Raw genomic sequence first — 15,479 nt, forward strand, 5'->3', positions numbered from 1 at the left:
TTATTATATTGTAATAAGTATAGTATTATACTATTATTATATAGTAGTAGTATATACTTCTATAGTATATATATNTATATTATATATATATATATATATATATATATATATATATATATATATATATACGCTTCAGTAAAAATTAACATTTTAATTTTTAAATTAATATATTAAATTAACTCTTGAAGACTGGGCTTTTTTTTAACAAAGAAAGATTTCATTTTCTAAGGATTTTTACACTCGTTAAATTTGATATTCTCAATATTCTAAATTTGATATTCTCTAAAATTTAAATTAAAAATGAATAACCGTGGAACTCGGTTTTAGAAGATTCTCAATATCGTTATTTAAATATAATCTGAAAATATCGAATTTCAAAAAGATTAGTAACTAATAAAGGAGGATCTAATGTTACACAGGATTCAAAGTTTAAAAGTTAATTTGGAAATCAGTACTAACTATTTTTGTGTAACTGATGAGCTTCAAATAAAGTGAAACTGGAAACTTTATGTTACTTCGTAATTAAAAGTTTTCTAAAACCCAATTTTATGATAATCGGATTACGTTTTTTTAAAATTATCTTCTTAGAATATCTGTCACATGGAATCCATTTTTAAAGTTTTATTTTTGACTCAGATTCGAATAAAGTATTATCAAATTATTCTATAGGCCAAGTTTCATAAAAATTTAGTGAGCAGTTTATGAAGTAAAAGGAGATGATCCTAAATAAGTTTGATGATCCACAAAGGATTAATATATCTTATTCATTTATTTTAAAAACTTACATTTTTTAAATTTTAATTATTCAGTTACTCATAAATTGTGCTATTTTTATACTAATAAATGTTGAATATCATACATAAAATGTTTAAATAAAACAATTATATCATGTTAAATAAACGTGCAGATATTTGTGTTAAAAATTCAATATAATAATTTTAATAAAATCCAATTCTAGTACAAATACAAAATGTTTTTTACTATGTAGAAAAATATTGATACATTTTCAAATAATATTATGGAATACTTATATATTTCTTGTGAGAACGTTAAACTGACATCGTTAGCTACAGTACAGTTTGCGGATAGGGTAGAATGGTATACTTGTACTTTGTGGATTGATAGTTTGTCGGATAACCATGGACATCGCCTAGCTATAGGTGTCGATTAATTCGGATAGCTGTCAAATCAAGATATGCAGAGCGTGGCGTGTCTGATATGCATGTAACTAGCGCGAAGCATTGTGAAATTTGACTCCTTTGTAGTCAGATTATATTCGCACGATCGAAGATAATCGATGAGATATATATATATATATACAAACGATGTTTTGAACGATAAACAGTTAATAGTTTCAAATTTAATATGAGCATTTTTATAACATTTTTATAACTAAAATCAATTACAAAATTTATCGCTTTTAGATTTAATCGCTTAGGCAGGAATTGAGAAAATGAGCGTTAATTCTTGTTAATTTACGTTAATTTTTGTCATTTTCTTCCTTCATGCATGATAATGCAACGCATTACTCTTCAGGAATAATGATATCAGATATTCAATCGACTATTATTTATATTCTAGTAGCTTTTATCGAGATGTCATTTGAGCGTACAAATTTGACTTCATTCATTTAATTAACGTGCACCTCCGATTCAACCGACAAAGTTCATAGAGCGATGCTCTTACTCCAAAAGTTTTCGCGCGTTGCACCTTTCTCTACAAAGGAAATTTTGGAAATTTTGGCGTCTTTCCCTCAAGCGGTTCATTAACAGCGAGCCGACCCATAAAGAAACACTTCTGCTTACATTAGAGATTATTTTTAAAGTAGACTCATCCTTTTTAAAAATCCATGTGGTACGTGCCAGGACGCACTCGGCTGATCCTGGAGGCCAGGAGTTAATGGAGTATAAGTGTCTTTAAAGCGTCGCATAAAAGCAGGCTACCGGGAATTAAATGTAGCTTATCAATATAAAATTACACCAGGACTGTAAAAACTTTGCCGTTTAATGCAATTGACATGATGGACCTCATAAAACTTGAGACTTCGGTTTTATTGGAAAATATATAAGATTTAATCTAAAAAGTTCTAACATATATTTTTATTATATGTACTTTATTGAAAAATTATTATATATATAATTATTATTTTATTGTACTTTAATTGATACATCTTAAAAATTGAAGTAACGTGGTAGTTAATTGCTCTCTTTCTTTATTACTACTACTCTCTTCATTTTACGATTTCTGTATTCATAACAAAAAGCGCTACTCCATTTTATTAGAAAATATGTTAAGTACTTGCCGTAAAAGTCCTTTGAATAATTGCCTCGCTGAAGTTGAATTTTATGGTACTCTTAAAAGTGGAGATCAGATACAAAGCACGATGGGTGATATTTTTATGAAACGTAAGTTGGGTACACGTCGACCTCATATTTTACATCAGTTTTGTGCCAGAGAGCGCAGGGTACAAAGGGTCCTCTCTACGCAATATTTTTATGCAGCATCCAAGCCAAATTAATTAAAACCAACTTTTTCGTACGCAACAGTTTCGGTGCGAGCGCATTATACTTTTATCACAGATATAATACTTATTGAAATACACCGACTGGTTGACATAATTAAAAGTATTTAAAAGTAACAGATAATGTGTCAAAGGATAAAGTATAATACGAGTCTTCTATTCCGCTCGGTATTCCTCACTCGGAAATGTGCAATTGCCGCAAAATTAGTGCGAATAATTATGTCATCGTAGTTTCAAGTTACGTACCATTTGTATCCGTAAATTACCGTCAGTTCATATGCTCGGTTAATATAATATGCCCTAGTGTGTACATTTCATTACCCCTAGGGTTACGTCTGCTATCTGTTTCTTGATCCTGGCCCTTTATTAGGATAATTAATATAGACTCTCGAAATGAATCTGTTGATTAGGAATGTCATATCAAAGTTACGATACGACGCGATAACAGACCTTCAATAAAATTTAGTCATTATAACATTGTATTACATCATTGTAACAATATATTGTTATTATTATACTGATATTATTGTAACTTTTACCTTCCTCTTCCAGGAAAATTAATGTCAAACAATATTAAGGAAATTGGCATTATTGCGTTTTGTAAATTACGCTGTGATAACAAATTATATTTTATAAAGCAATTAATATATATCAAGAGAAAGAAGGGTGAGAAAGAGAGAAAGAGATGTGATCGTTGTTGTATTTATATGTACTACAAATCGTTCAAATGGTTATTACACGATACCGTAATCACAATGATTACGTGCTAAAAAAGTATTCGATGATGTGCATATTTACGAGTATAATATCGATATATATATATTTTTTTAATAAATAATCTTATATCTGGGAATGGTTTTTGAGGATATTTGTGTATTCCAGCGACAACAAAATGTGAATTGCAAAATATTGTTTTATATATATTATTTAATATATTTTTTCTTTCTTAACAAATATATCTTTTAAATTATAAATATGTAATTCCATCCCTCAACAAAAAAGCGTTATAATAATTAATTTCTATTTTTTAAAATACTGTCACATAATAAACTAATTTAATTATGTGTTTATTACGTTTAACATTTGTTTCTACTAATTTTTTTCAGAAAATTGTAAATCCATATGTACAATATTTTCAATTGGCACTCAATTGAAAAAATAACTAATAATATATAATATATTGTTAATAGTGATTTTAATTAGAGTGTAAACTCAGGTGATCATTTATGTAAAAAAGAATTAGATGATTACTCCTGAGTTAAACAACCTTACAGAAATTTAATACTGGAAGGTAGTGATTAATTACTTATTTTGCATATTAAAAGCTGTTGTTCTGCGCTTTTAATACTCAGAATAGTAATTTCCAGTACTAAATTGGTTAGTATTAAATTGGATTTCTGTAAGGAAAGCAATCAGGTTTCTTCAAATTGTTTATTAAGGAGCTTATTTGTGCGATACAAAAAAATGCATTTCTCTCTCTCTCTCTCTCTCTCTCTCTCTCACGAGGTTATTATCACATCATTACATACAATCTTATTAAAACTCCGTTAAAATTCGTTTATACGCTCAGATATTCATAAGCGAGGAATAATACATATGCACTACATCTGTTTCCATAATTTCCCTTTGTGTTTATAACGGTATAAGCATTTGGAGTGACCCTCCAGCCAATGACGTTTATCTTGCTTCTGTTTGCTTTTGCCATTATGCCATCAAATTATCACGTCTCTATCGAAATTATCTGAAGAGATTAGGGATTTCTGTCACATCGTAAATTGAAAATAGTCCTAATTTCATCATTCGATAATTATTGATTAAAATATCAATAATTCTTCTATATCCGAGTCTCTTTCAACATCATTACAATGCGCTTAATTATCAAGCGAGTACAGGTTTACGCTATTGCAAATTTATTGCAAATTGCATGTTCGATAAAACGTGATAATCAGCGCTCGGTGATATATATATTTTAATTAATATTCACCACAAAAATTGATTCGCGTAACACTCACGTCCGTCGCACCGGATTGCTATTGTATATACTTAACAAGTGAGGAAGTAAACCATGAGATATTTAGAAAAATGTTTCCGCGCTACCTCTCGCTCACTGCATTTTGCATTTCAATTGACATTGCAGTTTGAGTACTTTCTCGTGCTTCGGAATGTTGTTCCAATTAATCAAATTCAACAGCTGAAAGTAATATGTGAATGGGCAGAGAAACCAAATAGAGTGGCGGTACTGGTGGTAACCCCATCGGCCTATTCGGATCGTGTTCTGTATGTCTCTTTTTTTTCTACTCACAAATAAAAATGTCGAGCCGCGCCTGTGCGACCAGTGAACGTCGACTGTTCTAAAAGGAAATATTTTCCAGGCTGGCTATTTCAACAGTTTGCGATTCTACGAAAACTCCGACGAATATGGATGCGTCAAATTCACATTCGCTTTATCTCGTAAGCCACGCGCGTGGCTTTATCACCATGAAACGACATCCGCGCTCCGCTGTGGAAAAATAAATTTTTTGAACGCTCCCTCGACAAATGTCTGAAACGCCGCTCTCTTTAGTCCGGAATTTTATCTCGCTGATATATTAAATCGCGTACATAGTGACATTTATACGACGTGATTCCTTTTTCAGTCTGTACACCGACGCGACCCCATGAGCAAGCATACGCGCATCGCGGTCGAATCGATTAAAGCTGACATTGATAGAAAACATTGTGAACGCGATTCTACGAGAGCGGAAGTGCACGTCATAGGTACGGAATGAGATTCCATGGTAGTCCGAAAACTCATTAACCCTTTTTTCTGCACTGTGATTATTTTGCGTCGCTACGGTTTTCCTTTAACGCGTGGAAGTTAACGTAATAATAACTCCTCCGAATAACATGAAAAAAACAATTAAGTGAAAAGCAGTGGCAATGGGATTAAAGCTTTTTGAACGAATCACGCGTACTGAACGGACCACGAAATAATGCGAGCGGAAGTAGTCTGGGAGGTCCGGGACAAGAGGTTCTTCCCTTTCGTTCTCTCTCTTTCATCATTCAACAAATTGGCGCGTCGTTTCGGCCAGTACCTGCGAGAAAAGCGTTTATCTACCGGTCGCGGAGTTACAGGATCGAGCAAACTGCGCTGTGGACCAGGTTTGTCCTCTCGTCCGGAAATAAAACAATGCTTGGCGAACGAGTGTCGAAGTGACGGGCAGACTGCCCAGCAACAAGAGACTGCCCAGCGCTGTGATTGTGCGTGTGTCATTTATTGTTGTCGCGACACAATAATTCTATTCCGGCGGAGCGCCCCGATTAATCATCGGTGGGCCGCGCGATCACTCAGCACTGTTTCGAATCTATTTCCGCCATTCAGCTCTCGAGAAGTGACAGAGCAGCGATGGCTACGATTTCGCGCATAACATGAGCCGCTTCGCACTGAATAGAATCGGATCAAGGTGTTTGATTAATTTTGTGTATTGTATCTCTTCGGGTACTATGTGGCTGTCTCGACAAATACGAATCTTATAGACGATAAATTGAAACTGTGCATGGATGACAGACGGTATACAAAATATCCCGCTGTTGTGTTCCAGGATGGATAAACTATTTTTAAAGGGTACAATCAAAGATTAATAGCTAATTAAAACGGAGTCGAAGGTATCACGAGTATGTACGTGTCCTGTGATTATCACATTCGCGATTGCTGTTAACAGGGTATTTACCGATCCGTAATTACCATTCCGAAGCGATTCAAGGGATGATATGGTCCGCAATTTCATTCTCGTCAGTCTGGTCTCGATGGTACTACATGTGTCTGCGAGTACTCGACCAACTCGGGCTAGCTTTCCTTGCTGAATTCAATTTCCCCGAGTCCACAACGGTGGATCGCAGGTGCGTCAAGTTGCTTCGATCTGCAGAGATTGCATGTTAGCGGACGAAAAGAAAGTTACTTTAGTTTCTTGGCTCTTGTGATCGAGTATCGATCGGATCGCGAGTATCGCAGGCTTGATTTTCGCATTAGTTCTGGTTAATGTTTAGAAACGAATTTTTTTAAAGTTATCTTCACATAATATACATTGTTTTTAAGTGCTCAATAAGTTTAAATCGTGAAATTTAAAAATATGTGTAGGAAGAAAATGAAAATATATGTAGAACACTAGATGAATTGATATTATGCATAAAAAATTCATAGTAAAAACATTTTGTATTTGTGTAAAAAAAACTGATCCTTTTTGAATTTTTTTTAACATATCCGAGTATTAATTTAATGTGATTGTGTTATTTGGATATTTTAAATTGATATTCAACATTTCTTAATGTTAAAAAAATACAATTTATAGTAAGTGAACACTTAACATAAAAATAATGTATTTTAAGACGTTCTAAAATAAATTCTATGATAAATGATTGAAATATGTTAATTTAATATATTATAAATGTTAAATTTACTGAAAAGAATTAATTTAACATAATATAAATGTTAATTTTATTGAAGAAACTTCCATAATTTGCTTACAAGTTGTGTCAGTGTTATTTTTTTATATTAATTTTTGATATATAACATTCAGTTATCTTCTAACATATTTCTGTTTTGTATTAAATCAATCAATTTTAAATTAATATAACTACAGAAATTTAGATGAAACGTGAAATGTATTAAATTTAACATAAATCTTTCAATTGTGTACCTCTGTGAATTTATTTCTAGCAGTATCATTTATATATATTTGTTCACTCACAGAAAAAAATTTCTTCGAGTCAAAAAAATATTTCTTTGCTATACGGTTAAAGAAAAAATTTATTTAAACATTTGATTTTTGATTAAATGTTATTTCTTTGATTTAAACATAATTTTTTAAAATTAAATAAATTTTTTATTTGATTTAAAAAATAATGTTTAAATCAAAGAAATGATGTTCAAATTAAAGAATTTTTTTTAACCGCAAATTTTTTTTAATAGCAAAGAAACATTTCTTTGACTCGAAAATATGTACCTTTCTCTGGGTGTTCACGACTAAACTATGCAAGAGTCGAAAAGGATTTTAACTTTCTGACGCACAATCTTTCTGGTAGAATCTTCGAAATTATATCATGACATTGTAAACTAAACTAAAATTGTTCGGCAACTCGTTTCAGTTCCGAGTTAAACATAGACGATCGAAGGTGTATCGATCTGCCAATTGTGTCGACGACCGCGGAGTAATCGCGATGGAGTCAATAATCCATGATCCGCTCAACTTGGAAACAGCTCTATTCCGACGTGTAATTGGGATCAGTGCTTATCTGTTGGCGCACAGCGTGTTCCAGCGCCGATTTCCTCGCTGTTTCGCCCTCGCGCGTCCCTTACCTTCTTCCGATATTACCTTCTTCACGTATACGTATGTACCATGGCAATATTTGCTTCGAGGATTAAATCATCGCGAAACCAATTCGTTATGATCTGTCTTGATTGATTCCATTCGTTTAGTACGTGATCTAGAAGCTGAGAATAGGTTTATTTCTTTTTCGCACGCGAATTGAAGGTACGCCGCTTTTCTCCGCCTGAAGATAGAGTGAAATGGGAAAATTGCGAAGAGGGTAAATGCGAACAATATGGTAAAATAATTATTCAAGATATTCAAGCATGATGAACAATGCTGCAAAAAGTTTTGACATTGTAGTAATCAACTTTGAGCGTTCTACATAATTATTTTAATAGTTCAACAAAGTTTATTTTCAAATCTATATTTAGTTAAACTTTTAGACACTTTAACGAAACTGTTCTTTCCGTGTAGCGATAATCTCTCACTTTTCGTACCAATGATTCGACATAAGTACGCTCAGTGCTCTACTAAACTCGTTAAACACACCATGCCGTTTAATTAAAGTAAATGTATATTACTACATGTTTTTGATGTAGAGAGAGAGAGAGAGAGAGAGAGAGAATTATGAATAAGAGAATTCCTTAAAGGAAAAATTATAAAGTCGATTATTTATAAATTATTAAATTTATTCAAAGAACATTGACTTTAAATTATAATAATTAATATCCATATATTTTCAAAAAATAAAAATTAAGAGAAAGATTCGGCATTGCCCCGTGTGGTAGCAAGTAAAAAGGTAAAGTCATACAGCACAAAAGGAAAACTCGTAAAATCTCTCTTTCTCTCTCTCTCTCTCTCTTTTTCTCTTTCTGATTTTTCAATTACAATATGTGATGTAGAGAAATTTTATTACAATCAAAATTAAGTATGTGTTAGGAATTTTAGTTCTCAAAAGACTTTTTAGTATCGGTTAATAAGATATTCACAGTTATTAAAAATCATATTACGAATAAGCTATGAAGATTATGGATTGACGATTTACCAAATAGCTATTAATTATGTTAATTGAAATTTGAGAGATTTTTTTTAGATCGCTGAATAAAAATTCGATATCAAAATTGATAAATTCAAAATCATTAAAGATCTTTATACAAATTTTTACAACAATCCAACAAGACATTTTCTAAGTTTTGATCTGGTATATTGAATCTACCATTTTGAATTTGTCAATTTTAACATTTGTATTCAATAATACACTTAAGTTTACATAAACGTAATTAAAACTGTTTGGTAAATCATCAAATGATCCAATTTATAACTATTCTGCAATAAATCATTATTTAATTATAGATATTTTATTAACTAATCGATAAAAAATTCTTTTGGGAACTAAAAGTTCTAACCAACATACTTAATTTTGATTTTAATAAAACTTCTCTAGCACGTCGTGTATTATGTCATAGTTATAATACATCAAAATATGTGAAAATAAGTCTTTTTGCTTATAATTTTTCAAAATTGTAATATGATGGAATCAATTTGAAAATCAGATTTATATCTTAAAATCTATTAAAAAACTAATTTGTTACGGTGTTCAAAGAAAATCATTTTTTGTCGAAGTATAATTCATAAAAATAATCGTTTGCTTTATTTAACTTTTTTGTGTTCATAGTCCTTCCATTCACCTCTATAACACGCGATACACTGTGCGCCTATGTATTGCGTATGAGTTGTCTTGTCCGTGACGTAAATAGCTTTGTTTAAATAATTCCTGTCGCTGCGAAAAGGACGAAGCCGGTAACGGCATAGCAAGAGACGCGGCATATATACGTAGACGGGACGAGCGGTGTTCCCGGTGACGACGAGCGTAATGATATTCAGAACTTCCAGTGAGAGACGCGGCACGCTGTCGAGGAACGTGAATTTCGGGATAGATTCGGAGACATATTTCAGCGCTCACACGTGCCATGCCAGCAGTGTTGCTTGCCCGATCGCGAGGCTGCGATGTGTCGCGCGAAACCAAACTGTTTCGCGTCAGTAAATTCTCGGCAGCATGCCGATACAGCGAAACCCTGGAAATGAGTTACTTAGACTACATGCGGTGTCACGCGTCATCCGGCCGGATTCCGACAGATCTTTCCGGTACGTTAGAAATTCAGTCTTCGGGTTCTGCCAGAGCGTCGTTCGTGTCTCCGAGTACAGGGCATTTTATTATGTAATTATTCGGAATGAATTCCGATCGGAATTATTCAATTATTCCCTAGATTTCTACAATAGATCTGTTCGCGTTGCTTGCACTTTTTATATTCAGAATCTTTGCTTTTTTTTTTGTTACTATCAGATATCAAAAGAGCAATGATAACTCAATCCTTTGAATTAAATAACATTTTTAACTATGTTTGTTAAAATGTAAATCAATCCATTTCTGTGATTAGTTTCAAAATACGCATCTTTCATGTTGTATGCATTTAGTAAATAATAATTAAACTTGAATCAAATTTAATAATACATGTTCTTGAATTATATCGTTTAATTCTTGTTTGAATCAAATTAATAATATTAATATTGGGAGCAATGGCGATCTATAGAAATGATCAAAAATAATTCAAATTGGGTACGATTTAACACTAAAAATAGTGAACGCCCGAATATACATTTACCTCGTAAGTGATAAAATTTTTTTGGGATTTCCTATGACGCAAACAAACCCATTGTGTTTTCTAGTGAAAATGAAATAATTCCGATCGGAATCTATTCTAAACAGTTTTATAATAACTTACCTAAGACTCGATATTTTGCATTTTATATCGTGTGTATATCGCCGTTTCGTTTGGACGAATAATTTAATAGACTGCTAATTTAAGTTTAATCGTACGCTCTTTGATAATATTTAAGTTTAATTCATTATTCTCCTTGATATCGCCCTAATTATAATTAATCGCATTACGTAATAGTAAATTTAGTAACTGGTCTTTTCGGACGAGCTACATATAGAATCCGGTGTCGCATTTCTACGTGCCGGAGGCAAGTATTCCATTTCGTTTGGTAGTTAATTTAATCAAGCGTTAATTTAAGCTTTTAACCGTACAAAATTTATTATATTCTTGGATGTCACATAGTAATCGTACGTAGTTGTGTTAACAGCAAAATTTTAGCGTTGTTGAGCACACAACGATCTTACACTCTCTCTTCTTCGCTTTAATAGCGTTCGAGCGTGGTCAGACGATATAACGAAATGTTGTTAATGGGTCACTTAGCATTTAACGTCGCCCTGTTTCAGAGGGACCGAGCTTCAGCGCACCAATAACAAACGTGACGGTTCCAGTGGGAAGAGAAGCTATCCTCTCCTGTGTCGTGGCGAACCTTTCTACGTACAAGGTAAGCTGCCAAGCGCACGATACTTTTTAATCTTGCACTGCGTCGATTCCGCTACACTTTACCTAAAGTGTCTGTGCAAACGATGTCGAAAATACTTCTTACCGCAGAAGTGTTGTGCAAATGATTTTGATATGCAATGTATGTTCGAAACCGAATACAGTTCCCCGTCAACAATTTGCATAACAAATTAAAAGAAAAAGAAGTTTTAATAAATCGGAGCTCTAGGAACGATTTACGGTCGAGATGAAATGAAAATGGACAGTTTCTAATGTAATGTGGAGCCCCGCGGAGTTCGCCGAGATAAAAAATGGAAAATCGTTATGGACTGATAAACAAAGTTTAATTTAGCTGCCAGTTACAACGGGCATAGCCTGCGGACTTCATTGCCGCGAATGTATTCCTCGGCACGCTGCAGGAACGTGGACGTGCACGAATGGATTTCGCGGTGTGACAAACATCGTTCACTGCGAGTCCGCAAAGTCTGACGAATTAAAGTTCATTCATCATGTGGGAAAAATTTATCCATGTCACATATCGCTATGTATTTTTCGTTGTATTGTATGATGCAGCTTTATAAATAGAGAAAAGTATGCATTGCAAAACTGATTGATCGATGCGTAAACTTATGGATGAAAAGAATTTTTTAACAATGTATATAATATTTATTTTATTATATCGCTCCCCTATTTTAAAAGTAACACAACTAAAATAATTATGTTTTCTACGTCTGCTTAGTTTGTCCCCTAACTTAATTAAATCTTAATGCAGCACAAAAATCGAAATTGCTTAGAAATAGCGCGTAAATCGAAGATATGTTTTGCATAATTAAATAGTGCAATTTTAAACGACTTAGGGAAGAATATGATTGTTTGCTCCAAGAGGGAAGTGCCTTAAGGGCATTAGCGCAAAAATTGAAGTTATGTGAATATGAAAGTGCACAAATAACGCATAAATTTTGTGTATTTGATTTTCCATATTGATTATTATGAATACGTGGAGTCGCCTATTCAGCTCTCCACAAAAAAATTTTGTTTAGCTGAACGAAATGAGCGCAAACATTTTTTTTACGGATTTTGAGAGTGCATAAATAGCGCATTATTATATAATTTATTCATTAAGATTTGGTTAAGTGGGGAAGGGGGGGTTAGCTAGGCAGACGTACGTATTCCAGAAGTGGTAAAAACTTTCTCAATATAATAGAAAATTATTGACTAATCAAATAATATCGACTTATATGTATATAAACAATATATTCTTAACATGATCAAATGCCATTTTGATATTTTTATTTCATATTTTAATTCTCTAAAAAAAACCCTTTTTTAGTTGATTTTTTATAAAATTAATTTTGCACATTACAGTTTAAAGAATTCACTTTTAATAATTGACAGGAGAAAATAAGCAAAAATGAGTCGGTCAACTGACAGTGCAGGCGCATTGAAGCTACTATTCTTTTTCTTTACAGAAGTAATTTATGGAAAATACTTATAAAAGAACCCAGTAAACAAAAAAAAATTAATATTACAATATTATTACAATGATATTTAATAACATGTAAAATTTTCAAATATATAATTAATGTTGTACATTATATAGTGAATAAACTTTGATTGTAATTTCGAAAATTTCGAATGTTGATATAAGCTATTAAAGTATCATTCCAAATAAAATTGCAATAATATTGAATTAACATCTTAGAAATGTTGTTGAATCACATTGCAAAATGTTGAAAAAACATTGCAGAAACGTTTAACATTTATTAAAATAATGTCTCGCAGATGAAAAGTAATGTATTGCAGTTCAGTATTTGAGAATATTGACTCAATATTTCTTAAATGTCATATAAACTTCAAAGAATATTAATTTTTACACAAAATAAAAAATGTTCGATACATTTTACATTTTAAAACAGACTTATTAGAGTAAAAAATCTCATAATACTGCGCTTTTTATTCCATTCTGTATAATTTTTATTTACAAAAAGCCCCGCCACATCCATCGAGAGGCAATATTAGTATTACCTCTCCGAGGTGAGCGACTTTAATAATATTAATTGATTCAATATTATTTCAACATTAATAATCAATGTAAAATACAGATTCAACATAGATTCAACATTGAAAGATCATTCACATCAACAATCACACTTCAACTTCATTTAATATTGCAATGTTTCAATAACATTTTTTTCAATGCTCCGTACTATATTTATAAAATATTCGGAATTTATATTTTTAAATATTTTTTTAATGTGCAGAAATCGTATTAGGTAATATTTTAATCACATTTATAAAATATATGAAAACTCTCATAAAAATTCTAATTCTATAATAAATATAAAATTAATTTTATTTCAAAATGTTGATCTACATTTCTTGCTTACTGGGAATATATATGAGAATTTCTAGAATCCTTTGACGCAAAATGTTTTTTGTATTGTCATTTATATGTATATTTTATGTTGTTCCATAAAATGCAAATATGTAACGCGATAGTTCTTTCCTTTGGACGGTCTTTCCATAAATATGGGAATGTTTTCAATTTTAATAGAGTTATTTGACACAATAACGCAATATTATATGTGAAGATTACATTAGCTTATGTGATCTTACAAATAAATAGACGGCAGTTTATGCTGTACTCCAATTTTATGTTTAAATTTATGTGAGAAAATAAGAAAGAAAAAATATGAATAAAACAGATACAAGAAACTACAAAAAAATATGTAAAAAACGATCTCATATTATCAATAATATATTTCACTTTATTCACTGTTATTTAAATTATATAATTTGCAAAAAAAATTTAAAGGACTTTATTTTTGCATTTGTAGAATTCGTTTTTAGCTAATTTTATATAAAAACAAGCCACAAATGCATTATAGGTTTTTATTTCGTTAGTTATCTAAACAAATTATATTTTTATTAATATTAATAAATTAATAAAGTACATATTTAGTTTTTCTGAAAAATAAAAGAGCGTTTCTTTTGGATTCAGCATTAATAATTTTTTTATATTCTATGAGTTATTTTTAATTATTTCTACAGGTCGCTACTGCTCCTATTCAATATATCGTTGATTTGATTAAAACAATGGTTAAACAATTTAACTTAAGAAAATGTATTAAATACAATTCAAATTTAGTTTATTATTTACTAAGCATTCATTAATATGGACGATGTTTATTTTAAAATCTACAGAATTGATTGATTTATACTTTGACATATAGAAATTAAAATAACAAAATGTTAAAACTCAAGGGCTTGGGTTACCCTTGCTCTTTTAATATCTAATAGTGAAAAATTAGATTACTAACACTCCTTTAAGGAATGTATCTGAATAATGTAATTAGTTGAAAATCACGTTTTAAATTGTGTCACATTTTAAACAAAAGAACGATATATTAAAGCTTATTAATTTTTAATTTTATCACTATATAAAAATATTATTATAAAACCCGTGAATTTTTTGGTGTGTAATAGCAAATAACGTTAAATCTCCGCGAAGAAAACGTTTTGCGTATTTCAAGATATGATTGGAGTATTTTATTTATCCTCGTGTGCCGCTTTCGTTAGTTTCATCCTTTCTGAAAGTATATTGCTAGAATTCCATTCTTACTTCGAACTTTTGGGGAACGTCAAATAATGCGAGTTTCACCATTACGTGAAAAACATTCACTGAATTCCTGCGATGTTCACATTCTCAAGGCGCTACAAATTCCCGTCGGTGGATCACATATTTCGCGATCCAGCGGCGCAGTTTTGGAAAACCTCTGCTTCCGGTGCGGCAGAAGTATTGCGTTGTGCGAGGTGATACTGACATGATATTAAATGCCAGCAAAATGCACGCTATGTACGGTATTATATAAGTATTCATCTGACATGTTAACTTCGTTCGGTAGCGTGCCTAATTCGCGTGATCTGTTCGTAAAATTGCACGAAATTTTAATGTTAAATACATTCTCGAAACAGATCGGAGAATTAATTTCGTATTCTTTATAAGATGAGAAAAGTTTGGTAACAGCTACCAAATGTATTTTATGTAGCGTATTAGTGCAATATAATAAATATTATCAAATGTAATAATAGTAATCTACTGTTTGATGATACTTAGAAAATTAGCATTTATTTTTATATTAAAATTAGCATTTGGTTTTGGTTATATTAATTAACTAAACATTTGAAATTTTCTTATCAAGCTTTAGTAGACTTTATTATTATTAAGGGACTTTTTGCAGAGAGAGAGAGAGAGAGAGAGAGAGAGAGAGAGAGACAGAGTAATAAAATACG

The 15,479-nt window shown here is 31.5% G+C and overlaps 1 pseudogene; it reads left to right on the top strand.

Annotated features, from left to right (window-relative positions):
* LOC105617333 overlaps positions 1-15,479 on the top strand; it is a 163,099-nt pseudogene that overhangs the window by 44,660 nt on the left and 102,960 nt on the right.

Source organism: Atta cephalotes (genome assembly GCF_000143395.1).
Source record: "Atta cephalotes unplaced genomic scaffold scaffold00012, whole genome shotgun sequence".
Lineage (NCBI taxonomy): Eukaryota > Metazoa > Arthropoda > Insecta > Hymenoptera > Formicidae > Atta > Atta cephalotes.